We start from the raw sequence: 12,442 nt of genomic DNA on the forward strand, positions 1-12,442 counted from the left end.
CTACCCATAAACCCTTTGGAGAAATTATAGAGAAACATTTCCCATACACACTAAGCCTTGAGCTTTATTTACCTATGTGTATACAAATCACCTTAATTTATGCACAAAAAAAATGCAGAAAGTTTTGCATATGACCACTGACCAATTTTGTTTGGTTGGAGAAAAGCAAAGTCACTGATGCAAAAAGCCAACAGAATGTCCCATCTTTGTTCACAATATATATATTAGGGGTGCAACGATACACAATATTCACGGTTCGATATTTTTTCGATACAAAAAAATGTTCATGCTTTTTTAATTTGTCATTTATTAAAATTATAAATATATATTTTAACTCAAAAGTACAGTTTTTAAATTTAATGTTGCTGAAACAACAAAATAATTTAAAAAACAAATCTATCTAATTGAGAAATCACTCATCTTTGGAAAAGAGAGTTTATTACAGAGAAATGGCTCTTTCCAAAATAAAAGCTATACTATACGCTTCTTCTGGGCTATATTCTCAGCAGCATATTAAACATATCAGGTCCCCATAAGGAGAATCATGTGCTAACGGCTGTCTAAATGTGCAGTCATATTCATTGTGTTCCCACTAGTGCTGTCAGCGTTAATCTCGTTGAAATGATGTCAACGCCACAACACGGCAAATCTCCGTTAACGAGCTACCGCGGATCGCCCCGTGCATGGGGCTGGACGGCCAACACCTTAACGAGCTAACTGCGCTAATGCACTAGTTCCACCAATGTAATTGAGCATTGCATGGCACATCCGACATACTGTTTTACTTTTGTCCATGACGTGCTTACCTTCAGGGTCATACGTCACATGAAAACCAAAATAGTTCCAATCGCCAGATCTGAATGAGGGTGGGGGAGGTTCAATTTGCCATGTTGCAAGGAGAGCTTAACTTCTGTCTCGCTAGTTTGCCCTGCGCTCAGTGAATCTGCGTTCGACTACTCCGCCTAGGTTGCACTGTCGAGCGCAGATCCACTGAGCGCTCAACACAGACAGCATCGTAGAAGGAAATTTGATAAAAATAAATTAAAAATTTTGTATTGTTCGATACATATGCGTACCGAACCGAAAGCACTGTATCGAACAGTTCAATATCGATACGAGTATCGTTGCACCCCTAAAAAAATTAATAAATATATATATATGAATAAAAGGGAAAAACAAATAATATAGGAAACACTATTAATGAGGCCCATTGTCATTTGGGATGTTAGTGACTATGACCAAACTATATTAATGCTTTATCATGTCTACTCCAAAAAAAAAGCGATACATTTGAAACCATAAAAAAATATGTGGTAAAAGACACGCTTGGACAGAGCTGCCTTTTGCAGAGGTCTTTCCTCCCAACACCTCATTCTACAGAGCAGATGAAGCATGCCCTAGATTGGAGGGACTGCAGAAGAATCTATCAGGTCTTTCTGCAGAAATGGGATCAGGTCCTCAAGCTACAGACTGACCCTCATTTCCACTGGCATGATGAGGTGCATTTCCACTTACTCCTGACAGCAGGAAAAAAATGTGCAGACCTGTGATACTGTGATTCTGCCTCTGAAGCATGCCCAACTGGGAGAGCCTCAACAAAGCTGTGCTGCTGAGCAAAACCAGATGGCTGCATGTTTGGTCATGCGATAAACTGCACTCACTCACAGCCACTCACATGTAATGCAAATCAACACAGGTCCCATCATTAATTTTACACTACCCAAATATTTTAAAAAAAGAAAAAAAAGAAAAGGAAATCTCTTAGCTGATACAGATAGGGTGATAAATTAAAGAAGAAACCAACATAAAGTGTTCTATGATTTGCAAAATGCAAAGTGATGGACAGTGTCCGGGGAGGAGACAAATCCTTTAGGGTCTGCATCAGGAAGGGCATCTGGCATTAAAATCTGCCAAGTCAAACATGGATAGCTACCTGCTGTGGCAATACGGGAGTAGCCGAAAATAGCTGAAAGCAATGAAATGTGTGCAAAACAGGTGAAGAAGAGAGTGCCAGGGGTGATTTGTGATAGAAGGACAGCACCGAGAGTGAAAGAGAAGGTAGTGAGACCTCTATGATGTATACAGGAAGCTGGGATGAAGATGTTAAGATTTTCACTGTGAGAGACCAGGGTGGACCAGATTTAAAATGAATATGTTAGAGGGGCAGCTCAGATAGAGCAGTTAGCAAAGGAGAAAAGGCTGAGATGTTTTGGACATGTGCAGAGGAGTGACAGTAGATATACTGGACAAAGGATGTTAAAGATGGAGTTGCAAACCACGCAGAAAAGAGGCATGTAGTAAAAGACAACGTACAGCGGGTTGATGCAACAGAAGAGTATGCTAGGGATAGATGAAGGCAGATGATCTGCTGTCGCAAGCTGTAAAGAGAGCAGTTGAAAGAAGACAGTGATGACAGTCACTTACTGAATTTTCACACCAATCATTTGTAGCTGCTGTTACCTTTATTTTGTTTACCATATTTCGTGTTCTTAAAGATTTGTTTGACTCCAACATTTTTATTGTTACTTTGCCTTAAGCAGCTTCAAACACTTTCTTAACCTTGCTGCCATATCAAAAATGTTATTTTAAGTCACAAGTGATCGCACTTCTATGGACCAAATAGCTGTGCATTTATACTGGCAATGCTGGGATATTTAGGGTTGCAAAAATGTTTCTTGCCAAGAATTTGTCACTCTACTTCACCTACAGCTTTTTACAGTTTTTACAGAAATCAAAACACTGATGTGGCAAAGATAATAGAAAGCTGCGTGGGATAGTCAGCCAATAGAGATTGAAAATGTGACGTCATTCAGGGGTAAAACCGCAAAGAATTCTGGGAACTCGTGGCAAGAGGTACTAGCGCGCGCAGGCTTTCAATTGAAATCAGTTACACAGCGATAAAAAGAAACACAAAAAAATGGCAAGAAGCTGCTGTATTATTAACTGCAATAGCCGGTTGTATAACAGCCACGGGAAGCCGACAGGTAAAGAGATCAGTTGTTATCGGATTACGTCATTGAAGAGAAATTGTTCGAGCCATGTTTCCGAAGTAACAAAGAGGCGACGGATGGCAGCCCATCAAAGACCAAATATAACGTCTCAGAACCCTCCAGCTCACAGGTTAGTCTGCTCCAAACATTTCCACAAAGGTCAGTGTTTTGTAGTAGTTAATACGTCATTTTTCATAACATAATTGGTGATATAGGTTACAAGCAAGTCTGGCGCTGAACAGAAATTGCCGCGCTATGCTCCTTTGTTTATTGTGCATAAATAATGAATTGTCGTTTTGCGGTGCTGCAAATGCTTGCATTTGATGCGGTACTTGAATTGTTTTGCCACGAGTTCCCAGCATGCAATGCGCGAAAGTCACGTGGTCTGTCAATCTCTATACAGTTGTGTTGGTCACTCTAGCACGACAATACGCCCAAGCTGATCTCAATAGTGCTCGGTGAGGTTGAGGCCAGAACTGCAGGGATCCTCTCACTTCTAAATTGTGGAAGTAGTCTCTGATAAACCCTGCTCTGTGATGTTGTCATCTTAGATGACATCTTCTCATCAGTCCCAGACTAGGTTTGGCACGTTTTTTCCCCACGGGCGCAACTTATATACTCAACTCTGCTGCTCAACCCACAAATGCAATTTCCAAACAAATATGGCACCATTTAAGGGAAAATAAATAGGCTTTCCAACAATATCAGATTTATTGCCAAGAAGCATTAAAACAAACAAATAATTAACCAAAGAAGTTTCCTTACTTTCTGTACTAAGCTTTAATTTAATGTGCATTTTAATGTGGCAAAGAATGGATGAAACCTAAAAACTGCCACAGATTTCACTCAAAAACAAAAAAGGTTAATGTCATTGATATGACATTAATTCTAGGGAAACATTAACCATAAAGTGTTTCCTCTATGTGCAACACAATAACTTTAAAAATGTTATTAATTAAAGTAATGACACATAATCATGTTATGAATATTTTGAATATTTGAAGTTCAAGCATGAGGAGGCCAGTCTGACTTGCTGCTTGCATTATCGGACTATAAACAAGAAGATCAACCACAGCCAAGACACTCAATGCAAGGTGAGCATAAATATGCACACTGACAGGGTCGTTACTAAGTAATATAAGAATAATAGCGTTACCTGTGTAAGTTGGTTTGCTAATGCTGGACGCACTGCTAACAAACACAGCTACAATGTTTTGCCAACTTACTTTTGCACTAACAAATGCTTAAACAGCTCCAGCTGAAGCATATGAGAGCTTTTGCTAGCTCCGATAGCTAGCTTGACATTCGCGCCCACCGTACATAAACAGTGTCTAGCTGAAACACCTCAAAGGGGGTTTGCTAGTGAAAGCTAACCAGGAGGAGGTGCCCGGCCACGTTCCCGAGTAGGCCCAAGAAATGAATAACTAACTAACGCTCGCAAGCTAGCTACCATGACCTACGAAGCAGCAGCTCCACAGAAACCGCCCGTTTCTATCTTCACGTACTCACCAGTCACAGGAGCGCGAACGTTTTCTGCAGACGAGGAATCACAAAGGCTGGGAACAAGGAGAGGAAATGGCTCGGTAGACATCTGTCCACGCAAGGAACGAACTCTCAAGGGAAGGGAAGGAAAGCTCAGCTCAACCCAGCTCTATGGTGAACAAATGTGATGCTGTGCCAGAAGGTAGAGCACTGAGCGGAAAGCTGCAGCTGCAGCAAGCGCGGAAGGGGTTGCACCGCGCCTGCGCAGTTAACAGAAAGCCTCTAGCAGCGCCTACCCTGTGCCCCCATGGCCGCGTGCCGGATTGGCTCTGTATCTGTACTAGAGTTCAGATTGCATACGAAGCACACAGTCCCACAAAACAACACACTACACACCGAGATCTGTAGAAATTTTACACTCAGCAAATGTTCACTTTTTTTTTAAAAAAAAAAAAGGTGAATTAAGTATCACTATCAAAGTGTTGATTTCAACACTTTTTCAGGTTTTTTTTTATAGCTCCACACTCTCCAGATGTAAATTAACACTTTCAAAATAGTTAAATATTTAACACTATTAATGAAAATTAAGGTACAATATACAAACTTTCATCTGAAACATTGTACAAGCTTTGCATATAAAGTGGTTTATGAAATTTAAACTCAGATATTTTTAATAATTCACCTTTCCTCACTTTACAGTACTGACTGCATGATAATGGTTATAAAAAAAAGGGATTTTCTACCAAAAGTATATCACTTATTTGACAAAAGATAGGCATATTTTCTTCCATGGTACCGCAAACAACAAGTCCAGCTTTATATTCTAAACTATCAACTTTAACGCAAGTAGTTGAGAAAAGCTCTTTTGAACAAATCATTTTAAGAACTTAATTGCTGACCACATTCTCGTCTCTGACAGAAAAACATTTAATTGGCCCAAATTCATTTGGTTTTAGGGTGAAGGTTTCCTGGTGATAAGCACTGATGCTTTTTAGCATGTGATTTGGTTACATTTTTGAAATGTTTAAAAGAATCTTTAAAAACCTTCACTTTGGCTTCAAACCTCATACTCCACATGTGTAATAAGGGGCCAATTTTACTAACAGAAGATGGGTAATGGCTCATAAAATGATGCTTAGGTATCAAGTTTCTATGTAGATACAAGTACTTAAATAGTATGTGGGGTCAACAATCAAATGCTATAAATATATATATATTAGGGGTGCAACGATACACAAAATTCACGGTTCGGTTCGATACTTTGGTGTCACGGTTCGATATTTTTTCGATACAAAAAAATGTTCATGCCTTTTTAATTTGTCATTTATTAAAATTATAAATATATATTTTAACTCAAAAGTACAGTTTTTAAATTTAATGTTGCTGAAACAACAAAATAATTAAAAAATAAATCTATCTGATCGAGAAATCACTCATCTTTGGAAAAGAGAGTTTATTACAGAGAAATGGCTCTTTCCAAAATAAAAGCTATACTATACGCTTCTTCTGGGCTATATTCTCAGCAGCATATTAAACATATCAGGTCCCCATAAGGAGAATCATGTGCTAACGGCTGTCTAAATGACTCGGGTAAAGTTTGTAGCATGCATGCTTGTTGTTTTTGTCTGCTTCCACTTGTCTTTGCACTAGGATGATGTCGGCGTAAATGTGCAGTCATATTCGTTGTGTTCCCACTAGTGCTGTCAGCGTTAATCTCGTTGAAATGACGTTAACGCCACAACACGGCAAATCTCCGTTAACGAGCTACCGCGGATCGCCCCGTGCATGGGGCTGGACGGCCAACACGTTAACGAGCTAACTGCGCTAACGCACTAGTTCCCACCCATGTAATTGAGCATTGCGTGGCACATCCGACATACTGTTTTACTTTTGTCCATGACGCGCTTACCTTCAGGGTCATACGTCACATGAAAACCAAAATAGTTCCAAACGCCAGATCTGAATGAGGGTGGGGGAGGTTCAATTTGCCATGTTGCAAGGAGAGCTTAACTTCTGTCTCGCTAGCTTGCCCTGCGCTCAGTGAATCTGCGTTCGACTACTCCGCCTAGGCTGCACTGTCGAGCGCAGATCCACTGAGCGCTCAACACAGACAGCATCGTCAGAAGGAAAGTTGATAAAATAAATTAAAATTTTGTATTGTTCGATACATATGCGTACCGAACCGAAAGCACTGTATCGAACGGTTCAATATCGATATGAATATCGTGGCACCCCTAATATAGGGCTTTGGAGTTGACGTCACGCCGCAATGCATTGTGGGAGCGCAGCTCCATTTTCGGGGTCTACGAATCAAAACAAACACACTGTGTTGGAACGACGACGACAAGAAACATGCTTAAAAGCAGCTCAAAAGAAAACGGACGGTACACAGCAAATCCAGCATGTCCAAATTAACACTGTCGGATTTGATTTCAACACTATTAAAGTGTCTGTATGGGTCCACACCAGAGAGTGTTAATTTAACTCTTTTTGGAGAGTTGGTACGTTAACTCTGATTTAGTGTTAAACACCAAATCTGTCTGGAGTTGATAATTTAACACTTGGTGTTAAGAGTTTATATATTAACTCTCAAAGAGTATTTTAGTTTAACTACGTAAGAGTTATCTTCTAATTCATTCTAAAAAGCGGGAATTTTACTGTTCTGAACTTCTAGAAATTTCTTTTGGAAATAAACATTTACTAAAAAGATGCAATGGTTTTTGAAAAACATTTATTCTGAACTGTGCACCACAATTTCAAAACATTTTCTGAAAGATGTAACAGTATACATGTTCTCACTTTCATTAGAATTTTGTTTATCAAAAGGTCTGACATGGTAAATGCAAATAACAGCATTCTCATCACTTATTTCTTCAATACAATATGCATGTCCTTCATTCATCCCTTTGTGGAACTTCAACGCACTTCTGCTCTCCCCCATATTCCATCTTCACAAGCATATCCTGTGCGGAGATTGAATAAAAATTAGTTGACACTAATTAATGGCACAAATAATCCAGTAAACAATTGCAGCACAGTAAAAAAAAAGGAATCCTCTTTGAGCCATTACTTGTGTAAAGTATTTTCCCAAAAGACAAGGACACAGGCAACAGGTAATACTGAACTAAATGTAAAACCTCAACCTTTTTCATTTTTACCTAAACCGTGTGCACAAAACTCTGGAGGGATCTATGCTAACGTAGAATCCAGTCAGGACGTCAGCTACTGCTGTTTGCTCGTTTTTTTTTTATGGGCGATCGTTTTCAGGCTTCAAGTAGCACCATTATACCAACATTTCACATTCTAGACATTGTTTTAGGTGTATTTGACCAAAAGTTTGACTGAAAATTCACATGCAAGCTTTTTTCAAGGCTGTGGTATTTGCCCGCAAACAATACCTTTCAGCTAGCTAAAACAGAATATTATGCTATCAGCGAGCAACATGGCTAATGCCTTTCACACAGCTTTGTCTCAACTCCAAAGAGCCACAGAAGTAAAAGTCTAATAACTAATTGAAACAATCTTTGAAAAAATGACTTACCAAGCATGGCAAACAACTCAAATATGTAGAGCAAAATGTTCTGAAACGGCTTCACTTCAGCTTCGATTGGAGCCGTGCTGGGGGCGGAGTCTGTGAATTTACTCTGTTGGTGTCATAGCCCCTTAGGAGTTCAGAGTTAAGAGGTCAAGAGTTAATGTTTCCATTGTAACACCTCCAGATTTGACAGAGAAACACTCATTTTTAACACTCGATTTTAACTACTATCATTTTACACCTCAGAGTTACATTAAAAGAATGTGACTCTGCTTAGAGTAAAATTAACTCTACTTTTGCAAGGAGACTATTAACACCAAAAAATTTAACACTTTTGAATTTGCTGGTATAGAGACCGATTGCGTCCAGAGGCGAAGCAGCGGTACTTGAAAAAAAATAGAGTGCATCGCAAATCTGGACCCATATGAAATACGGCAGTGGAGTAAAGACCCAGACGACTTACCGCCACTGTCCTACCCCGATATCTTCACGTATCTTGTTTGTGGAGTAAGCGCTTACACAGCGAACCAGTTTCGTAATTACAAGTCACTGGAGGCGCACATCCAATTTACAAATGGCTGGGTGCAAGATTTGGCTATTTTCAAGCCGCCAAACTCTGAGTACGTCGTCATTCATACCAAGTAGAGTCAGCTGGAGTGCATCGAGTGAAATAGCCATTTTCCACCCCCCACCATAATTAATGTTATACATTTATCATTGAACTGCTAAAATATCGTTATCATATTATATGCCCATAATTGTAAAGTACGATGCAAATTAACACATTGATAATCGGGTAAATTATTAACGCCAATTTGTGTCCTTCCTGTCTCATTTCATTTATTGTCTTTACATCAACCAATCAAGTCACTCCATTCTATGTTTGATCGCAATTTCTATAACTTCCGAGACCACCAACGATGATATTATTCAGCTATAAAGTGTGATGTGAACATATTTAGAACTTACCGGAATGAAAATGTCTTGAGCACACCAGCTGATATCTGGAGACGTAACAGAACTTGATATCAGCTCGTCTCACGGCTGCTATCCAGGCTAGACGCCTTCGTTTGGTAATATCCGATACATGAGCTCCTTCATGTTGCTTCCAGGTTGGGAAAGCATAAAAAGACAATCCAAACTTATTCCCGTGCCGGTCGTAAGATCGAACATTGCCGCCAGCATACGAACCACTAGCTTTCGCTCCTTACTTAGACCCCCAAAATGGCGGATCGGGCCAAAATCCTTTCCACGCCCACCCCCGTGACATCACGCTCCAAAGCCCTATTATATATATATATATCCAGAGATGGTGCGAACTATGTTCATTATTTGAAGTAATCATAACAACAAATTCCAGTTTTTATCTCCTGCAGGAATATTGTCACCAAACAACAATGGGATGTTTCAAACAGGACACAGCATCTGAATATAATTCAAACCAATGCCCTCTCCGAAATAATCTTTGTTGGACTTTTTTATTTGTTCTAAAGATCCATAATCAAAACATAAATCCTGGAAAGCAAGTCATGTTCTGACATGACGAGTTGTATGAGATATTCAAAAAAGCTATTTGATGTCGTACTAAGCTACACCCTCAAGAAGATCATGCATTAAATCAAATGAGTAGTTATTACAAACTGTATATACTTAAGTAAATTTAGTGTGGAATTTTTTTTCAACCCTTATAAAGCCTTCAATTGTGGGTTTTCTTACAGAGACTGGCAATGCATTTCAAACACATCTTTTTCAGGAAGGATCATCCTCACTGTGTACCTTTTTGATGATCATTCTTCTAAATCAAACAAAGGTGACAGAAATGACTGCTACTGAATGACTATCAAGATGGCGCCAGTGTGTACGGCAAGCCGTCTTTGGGTCCGTCTTCCTGAGTGTTGTTTTCTCTTTGTTTTATTACTTTCTATATGCTTTCCGGATGTTACTGCCCTGATTGCCTATGATCGACAAACTCTTTTAAATCTTCGACCCTTGAATCACCAAAAGCCGGATGCTATATTGGAACTTAGGGAATTTTTCCCAGTCTCGACCACATACTTCCGCCTGCACGGATTACCTGCCTCTTTTTACACCACACAAGAAACGATATAGGAAACGGGGTAAGCGGAGTGGTTTTCGCGTTCAGTATTAAAGCCTTCCTAAAAGCACATGGAGTGATTTTTCCGCTCCATTATGACATACCTTGCAGGCCCTCCCAGATACTTCAGACTGTGTCGTCATCGATGGATTCGCTATGCTGGCCAGCAAGCCCACTTCGGTCCTACCAGTTGAGTGCCCACCTGTATGGAGCTGGAAGCGGGTCTCTGGAGGAGGTGTGGATCACAGCAATCTTCGCCGGCTGGGACGTGCTCCTAGTAGCGTCAACGTGGCTACGCTATGTCACTGGTGAACAAGTCCTTCGTTGTAAACGACTTTTTTCTGCATCAAGGCTGGATGTCCTGTTTCTAACGAGAGACCTGGATTCGCCCTGGTGAGTCCTCTTCCTTTTCGGAACTTCTTCCACTGGACTGTGCTTTCTTTAACTCTCCTAGGACTGCGGGCAGGGGTGGAGGGCTAGCCTCGGTTTTTAGAAGTAAATTCCGAGTGCGGCAACTGCCTCCGCCTCGCATTCCAGCTTCGAAGTACAACTACTGGAGCTGTCTGGTTCCCCCCGGACCCTCTGTGCGGTGGTGTATCGACCTCCGAAGCGCAACAAGGATTTTATCCGTGAATTTGCTGATCTTTTAGGATTTATCTTTTTAAATTATGATCGTGTTCTTATTTGTGGTGATTTTAACATTCATACAGGGAGTGCAGAATTATTAGGCAAATGAGTATTTTGTCCACATCATCCTCTTCATGCATGTTGTCTTACTCCAAGCTGTATAGGCTCGAAAGCCTACTACCAATTAAGCATATTAGGTGATGTGCATCTCTGTAATGAGAAGGGGTGTGGTCTAATGACATCAACACCCTATATCAGGTGTGCATAATTATTAGGCAACGTCCTTTCCTTTGGCAAAATGGGTCAAAAGAAGGACTTGACAGGCTCAGAAAAGTCAAAAATAGTGAGATATCTTGCAGAGGGATGCAGCAGTCTCAAAATTGCAAAGCTTCTGAAGCGTGATCATCGAACAATCAAGCGTTTCATTCAAAATAGTCAACAGGGTCGCAAGAAGCGTGTGGAAAAACCAAGGCGCAAAATAACTGCCCATGAACTGAGAAAAGTCAAGCGTGCAGCTGCCAAGATGCCACTTGCCACCAGTTTGGCCATATTTCAGAGCTGCAACATCACTGGAGTGCCCAAAAGCACAAGGTGTGCAATACTCAGAGACATGGCCAAGGTAAGAAAGGCTGAAAGACGACCACCACTGAACAAGACACACAAGCTGAAACGTCAAGACTGGGCCAAGAAATATCTCAAGACTGGTTTTTCTAAGGTTTTATGGACTGATGAAATGAGAGTGAGTCTTGATGGGCCAGATGGATGGGCCCGTGGCTGGATTGGTAAAGGGCAGAGAGCTCCAGTCCGACTCAGACGCCAGCAAGGTGGAGGTGGAGTACTGGTTTGGGCTGGTATCATCAAAGATGAGCTTGTGGGGCCTTTTTGGGTTGAGGATGGAGTCAAGCTCAACTCCCAGTCCTACTGCCAGTTTCTGGAAGACACCTTCTTCAAGCAGTGGTACAGGAAGAAGTCTGCATCCTTCAAGAAAAACATGATTTTCATGCAGGACAATGCTCCATCACACGCGTCCAAGTACTCCACAGCGTGGCTGGCAAGAAAGTACGGTGGCCCTGAAAGGCCAAACGGACTGCAACTTCAGAAAACACTTGCAAAAAGAAAAATGCTGCAAAAAGAAAAAATGCTGCAAAAAGAAAAACGCTGCAAAAAGAAAAATGCTGCAAAAAGAAATGCAAAATAAACGCTGCAAAAAGAAAAATGCTGCAAAAAGAAAAACGCTGCAAAAAGAAAAATGCTGCAAAAAGAAAAACGCTGAAAAAGAAAAATGCTGCAAAAAGAAAAACGCTGCAAAAAGAAAAACGCTGCAAAAAGAAAAATGCTGCAAAAGCACACAAAGCACAACGGAAATAGGAAAAAAGACAACGGAAATGTTTCTGGGGAGACAATAACCGAACGGACCAGTTGCACGAACCAAAACATGTATGTATGGCTGTATCCCAATTCAGGGACTGTTTCCCAATTCAGGGTCTGCAGCCTTAAAGTACGCAGCCTTAACGGTCCTCAAGGGCCGCACTCAAAGACTGCTGAGGCCGGAAGTGCGAGGCTTGTAGGCTTGTGAAATGGGACGGTCTAGCCTCCGTCGCGCTGCCCAGGTTGCCTAGCAACCATGATACTAACAGCTGGAAACGTTTCATACAGCTTTGTTTGACAGAAATGAAGGAGAACATATTTTGTACATTTGTTTCTACATGAGCT

General features: G+C 40.7%; 1 protein-coding gene across 3 annotated transcripts in view; it reads right to left on the reverse strand.

The window, feature by feature from the left end:
- The window catches only part of si:dkeyp-84f3.9 (zinc finger protein 184), a 43,134-nt gene that overhangs the window by 15,475 nt on the left and 15,217 nt on the right, over positions 1–12,442 (reverse strand). The window contains exons 1-2 of one of the 3 annotated variants that reach the window (XR_006055487.1): positions 4,500–4,741; positions 2,314–2,378 (exon numbers count right to left, since the gene is read on the reverse strand). The exons of 1 other annotated variant lie outside the window; for it this stretch is intronic. The gene's annotated coding sequence lies outside the window, so the exon portion shown is untranslated. Of the gene's footprint in view, positions 1–2,313; positions 2,379–4,499; positions 4,742–12,442 lie in introns of those variants that run through there. One more of the 3 variants, XR_006055485.1, reaches the window with a different exon arrangement.

The sequence above is a fragment of the Haplochromis burtoni genome, unplaced genomic scaffold (assembly GCF_018398535.1).
Source record: "Haplochromis burtoni strain Fernald_Lab_line unplaced genomic scaffold, NCSU_Asbu1 Contig_376, whole genome shotgun sequence".
Taxonomy (NCBI): domain Eukaryota; kingdom Metazoa; phylum Chordata; class Actinopteri; order Cichliformes; family Cichlidae; genus Haplochromis; species Haplochromis burtoni.